This window comes from Octopus bimaculoides, chromosome 6 (assembly GCF_001194135.2).
Source record: "Octopus bimaculoides isolate UCB-OBI-ISO-001 chromosome 6, ASM119413v2, whole genome shotgun sequence".
NCBI lineage: Eukaryota > Metazoa > Mollusca > Cephalopoda > Octopoda > Octopodidae > Octopus > Octopus bimaculoides.
Genome location: NC_068986.1, coordinates 44,796,837 through 44,803,374, shown reverse-complemented (window position 1 = coordinate 44,803,374; position 6,538 = coordinate 44,796,837). Strand labels below are relative to the sequence as shown.

The window sequence follows — 6,538 nt, the reverse complement described above, 5'->3', positions numbered from 1 at the left end:
AAAAAAAAAAAAAAAAAGAAAAGAAAGAAAAAAGATAACTATCTCTTAATGATATATATATTCATATATATATCAGTACAATTTCTCTTAAAAAAATAAATGTGAAATATTATTTTATAGTGATATTGTTGTCTCAAGTTTCTATTTTAATTTCAAATGAAATACAAGAATAATTATTTATTGTTGTCTTATTTTTTGCAAGTGAATCTCTAAGCTTTGTTCCGTCATGTCTACAAATGTAAGCATTTTAAGAACCCTTCTTCAAACATATTTGTTCTCTTTCATATTTACAAATTTTATAAACTGGAAAATAGTCTCTTGTATTGTTGGGAAAATTTACTGCTGCAATGCACTGATTTTTATCAATTGCTTTGTTATGAAAATTATTCCAGACCTGCTCTACGTTGAGTAGTCAAATAATTGTAACAAAGATAATTATTTGTAAAAAATACTTGATGCAAATAGTTAGATTCATAAAATCAATTTAAGTAAACAAAAATTTACACAAATCAGTATTTAAAATTAAAAAAAAATATATTTTTTTGGTCGGGGTAAGAATCAGCATTAGAATATATCAAATTTCCTTGGAATTTTTTATATCATTCTTTTAGTGTCCATTTTTCAATGCTTACATAGTTTGGACCTATTTTGCCTTTCAAAATTATTTTTTCTCTCAAATCAATATTGATTTAAAAAATTTACTAGTAAATTTATAAAAAAACATTTTTTATTTTTCAACAGATAATTCTCTCTACCAAAGGCACAAGGCCTGAGATTTTGGGAGAGGTGCTAGTTGATTACATCAATCCCAGTGCTTGACTGGGACGAAAGGCAAAATCAACGTTGGTGTAATATGAACTCATAACATAAAGTAGGAAGAAATGTTGCTAAGTATTTAGTCTTGTGTACTTACAATTTTGCCAGCTAGCCACCTTCTTCCCAAGCAGTAATATAGACAATACTTTGTGTATGAGTATGTACATATATATTAGTTTATGAGTGAGTTCATGTGTATATATTCATATATATATGTCTGTGTGTTCATGTATATGTGCATTTACATGAAGATTAAGGAGACAAAATTTTATCAAGAATAATTAATATTTCTTTTCTTTTGTTGTGGATATAAACTGTAATTATTCCATAGAATCCAGCACTACACTAACTGAGTCACATTTGAAAATGAAGATAACCAATGGCGATGTGTTATACAAGGATATTCTGCAAAATCACTTATGCCACTTATTTTCATGATCAAGTAAAGTACAAGTAGCCAATAACTTAATAAAATATATTTAAATGGCAGAATAGCCTTTTTGTTATTTTTGGTTTGCAGTGGAGAATTGTTTGCATTTAGCAGGTGGACTTTGAATTTGAATTTTTATGCATCATTTAACAATTATTTGATATCAGTGGAAAAACAAGTGCATTTATTATTTTTGATAAAAAATTACTTAATTTATGTGAAAATTCTGATATATACATATGTATATATATGTATATATATATTGTATCATACATACATGCACACATGATGCATATTCTTCAAAATCCAATCTACCAGCAGCACAATGATAATTAATAAGACGCTCCAAAGATTACACACACACACACACACACACACACACATAGAGTTATACAGAACTTAAGTGCAGTTGTTTACACCTACATATAAGTGTACACCAACTTAACCACATATTTACAAAGCCAGGAAACAGTCTTAACTCAAAAACGTTTTGTCACTTTGTTAGTGACCAACTAGAACTCTCTTAAGAAAAACTTTTGAGTATATCTCAAAGAAAAACATACATACATACATGCATACATATACATATTTACATACATACATGCATGCATGCATGCATACATACATACATACATACATACATACATACATACATGCATACATTGATATTTAGTAAGATTTTTGTCTTTGTCTGTTTCTGTTAATGGTTTGGAAAGTCAGAAATTATTAGGTTATTCTATTCACATGTATATGATATATAAAATAAAAATTCAGAAGTGAGTCTGTATATAATAAATCAGTAAAAGGAAGAATAAGTTCCACTTACAACAAATTATATCTCAACCTTCAGTTGTACTCATCAGAAATATAATTTGTATTTTCATATTTTTCCTTATTCATATTGGAAGGAAAGTTATCTGTTATATGTTCATATTCACTTCATTTCATTAAAAATTTCTTGCCATTAAACAAAACAAAAGTCATACCAAGAAGAATTTTGTTAGTGTCATATTGGCTGCATGTGTTATAGCATGTATATATCTATTTGTGATGAATATTCATTAATTCTTGCTGTAAGAATAAAGTCATTTAAATTCAAGATTTGGGTGAATTTTCATTCAATAATTTTCAATTTTTTTTTAACAATAGTTAAGTACAAAGTAGTTGTACTTATAACTCTGTCTATTTCTTCGTCTCACTCTCTCAGAGCTACTCGGAGAATCTCCTTACTGTAGAAGCAAAACGCATGTTCTTTGGTACTATTTTCTGCCTTGTTTTGGATTTTTTTTGATGCTGATAGCTTAGCCACAGTCAAACTCTGTACCTTGAGAAACAATGTAGAATACATTGACAGGTAAACTCTGGAAATGTGACATCGCAGAAGTATTTCCTGTTCAGTAACTCCTGCTAAAAATACAAAAAACTTCATTATTTTTTTATATTCTCTTTTGTTTGCTTGCTTCTCTTTCTGCTAGTAAACAGAAAAAACAAAACAAAACAAAACAAAGCAAATAAAAAAGATATTGTCACATCAATGGAGTTGAGAAACAACTGTCAAACTGTGGGAGTCATCTTCGAGGAAGCTGACTTCCAAATTCCTTTCACAGAAGCAGACTTGAAATGTACCTGTGAGAACCAATCGGAGAGCCAAATCAACATTAAGGGGGTTGGTTTGGAAAGCACCAAAATCCCTTGTTCAACAACCAAAACATCATGGAAGTTAGCTCAAATGCCCTAAGGCAAATTAATTTTACCAATCAAACAGCCATGTCGTCACGGAGGTTGACTTGTAAAGCACCAGGACTCCAATCACTTAGCTTTGTTCCATTGAGTCCACGAATACTTGATGAGAAAAATGCAGGAATACCTTCAGTGAAAAACGCTGGACCATCGCTACTGCTTGACCTGACAGTCTGTGGAAAAAAAAAACAAAAAACAAAAAAAAAATTAAATTTGAAGAAAGCAAATCAAAAATATAAATTAAAAATGTGATACACTTTTACTGGTATCAGTTGTTAGACTGTACCTATGCTTTAGTAATGTTTTCATGGATTTTAGTTTCAATATATTAAATCCAGTACTTTGGCCAATGCTTATTAGTTTGGTCTTGGAGAACAAAAGGATAACGCAACAGGGTGTAAAGGGAGGCAACTGAAACAGAGAGGACTGCTAATGAGTATTTTCTGGTGACACTTCGCATATATTGGGTATAAAAAAATTAATTTTATACCCATTTACACATACACACATACACGCGCGCGCACTTGCACACACGTACTCGCACACACACATACACACACGTACTCGCACACGCACACACACACACAGTGTTTTCTGCTATAACCTCAGGCTGATTAAAGCCTTGTGAGTGGACTTGGTAGAAGGAAACTGAAAGAAGCCCATCATATGTGTGTGCGTGTGTGTGTGTGTGTGCGTTTGTCCCTCCTTCCCTATCATCACCGTACAATAGGTGTTGGTTTGTTTACATCCTAATAACATTAGAGGTTAAGCAAAAAAAAAAGACTGAGAGAGTAAATACCAGACTTAAGAAAAAGAAATAGCACTGCTGTCAATTTGTTTAACAAAATCCTTCAAGTTAGTGCCTCAGCAAGTAAAATATAAAAGTTAACATTTACTCTCAGAAATACTTACCTCCCAAGGATCTGAGTGTAAAGTTGATTTAACATTTCTGAAACAGTGTGGTTCACTGTCATCATTCAAAAAATGATGCTGGGGTATCCAGGAAACTATTGAATCTGGTTGTGTTCCAGAAGAAGATTCTCTCCGTCTTTGTCTTCGACGTCTGCAAGAGACCAAAGAAGAAACATTGACTAATATATGGAAAATGGAAAACTTATCATAACTTAGTCCTCGTCACCATCATTACCTTTGAATAGTTTAACTAGATAAATATTTATATATTAGTTACACGTGTGTGGCTCTGTGTGTGTGTGTGTGTGTGTGTGTTTGTACATATGTATGTACGTATATAATTTCAGTCTGACTCAGCACCATATGACTTCAAATTTTGTGGGAATGTAGAATATGTCCACCTCATCAGATGCTAGGAGCAGAGTGGGAGTTTTGATATATATATATATATGATGATATATACACACACACATGTTTATATATATTCTTTTATTCCTTTGCTTGTTTCAGTCATTTGACTGTGGCCATGTTGGAGCACTGCCTTGACAGGTTTTATTCGAACAAATCATATATATATATATATATATATATATATATATATATATAGATAGATAGATAGATAGATAGATATACAAGAACCAAAGTCTTAATAAGTAGGAAAGCAGACAAATCACAAATCCCTTCAAGTAGATGGACCTGCTCGATCTGTAGAAAAGGGGTAGGTAGAAACTCCATAAAATGTACTTGGTGTAAGCTCTGGACATGCAAGAGGTGCAGCAATATCAAAGGAAGGTTAACTGAAAAGATAGTTTTTGTGTGTGACAGATTCACAGGGGCAATAAACACCGAAGATGTACAGAAAACAGATTCCATCACATTCAAGGGGGAAAAACTAGAAGTAGTTGAGAGCTTCCATTACCTAGGTGACCAAGTCAGTATTGGGGTGGCTGCTCTGAGAGCGTAGCTGCTAGAATAAGGATAGCTTGGGCAAAGTTCAAAGAGCTCCTACCTCTGCTGGTAACAAAGGCCTCTCACTCAGAGTGTAAAGGAGACTGTATGATGCCTGTGTGTGAACAGCCATGCTACACGGCAGTGAAACATGGGCTGTGACTGCTGAGGACATGTGTAGGCTTGAAAGAAATGAAGCTAGTATGCTCGGCTGGATGTATAATGTCAGTGTGCATACACAAAAGAGTGTCAGTGCTGTGAGAGAAAATTTGGACATTAGAAGCATCAGATGTGGTGTGCAAGAGAGACGACTGCACTGGTATGGTCATGTGTTGCGTATGGATGAGGACAGTTGTGAAGAAGTGTCACACCCTAACAGCGGAGAGAACTTGTGGAAGAGGTAGATCCAGGAAGACATGGGATGAGGCAGTGAAGCACAACCTTCAAACATTGGGCCTCACAGAGGCAATGACAAGTGACCAAGACCTCTGGAGATATGCTGTGCTTGAGAAGATTTGGCAAGCCAAGTGAAATTGTAGCTGTGGCCGATGTAAGTGTTGCATAAATGGCCTGTTTAAAAGTACCCTTCAACCATCGGGTAATATGCTGTGCTTGAGAAGACCTGTTGAGTCCAGTAAAATTGTAGTCATGGCTGATGCCAGTGCCACCTGTTCTTTTCCTGTTTTGCAAGTTATTTGGTGACCTCACTAGTGCTGGTGGCATGAAAAAAGCATCCAGTACATAATGTAGTGTGGTTGGCATTAGGAAGGGCATCCAACTATAGCAACCATGCTGAAGCTGACATTAGAGCTTGAGACAGCACTGTGGTTCTCTGGATTCTGTCAAACTGTGCAATCCATGCCAGCATGGAAAATGGATGTTAAATAATAATGATTTTGGTGAAAATAATAAAAAAAGAAATTCTAGGCATGGCGGTGTGGTAAGAAGCTTGCTTCCCAACCACATGGTTCTAGGTTCAGTCTGTATGGAACTTCAGGCAAGTGTCTTGTACTATAGCTTCGGTCTGACCAAAGCCTTGTAAGTGGACTTGGTAGATGGAAACTAAAAGAAGCCTGTCATGTGTGTGTGTGTGTGTGTGTGTCCGTGTCCTTGTGTCTGTTTTTGTCCCCCATCACCACTTGACAACTGGTGTGGTGTGCTTACATCCTTGTAACTTAGTAGTTCAGCAAAAATGACCAATAGAATAAGTACTAGGCTTTAAAAATAAGTCCTGGGGTCGATTTGTTTGACTAAAACCCTTCAAGGCGGTGCTCCAGCATGACTGCAGTTAGATAACTGAAACAAGTAAAAGGAAAAAAAGAATAATAATGGCTTAAGAGATGAAACAATAACAAACCTGACACAACAGATCAGGAGACATAAAAGCAGTAAGATGAGTAGTAAACTGAGGCCAACACCCAGGCATAATGCAGATTCTCGGATTTCTGTAATAAAAGATTTAAAAAAAGCCAAAAGAATGAAATTAGTCAAACTATTTTAAAGTACTAATCAAATCTTCAAATATTAATTCAGTAATAGCTAATATCCATTTTCATTTGGATAAAGAGTAAAGACAGTTGAGTGAGTTAGTTGCAATATCTTAATGGTAGTTATATATATATAACCTTTTAGCATCCATATTACTCTGTCGAATGCAATGCTTATTTATTCTCATTGTTTTGAATTAATTAT

General features: G+C 34.2%; 1 long non-coding RNA gene across 1 annotated transcript; it reads right to left on the bottom strand.

Moving 5' to 3' along the window:
• Window positions 1-2,874: 2,874 nt before the first annotated feature.
• Window positions 2,875-6,291, bottom strand: LOC128248038 (uncharacterized). The gene is made up of 3 exons (XR_008264310.1): window positions 6,204-6,291; window positions 3,899-4,049; window positions 2,875-3,159 (listed from the first exon to the last, which is right to left on the bottom strand). It is a non-coding gene; the product is annotated as an uncharacterized LOC128248038 (long non-coding RNA).
• Between the last annotated feature and the right edge of the window lie 247 nt (window positions 6,292-6,538).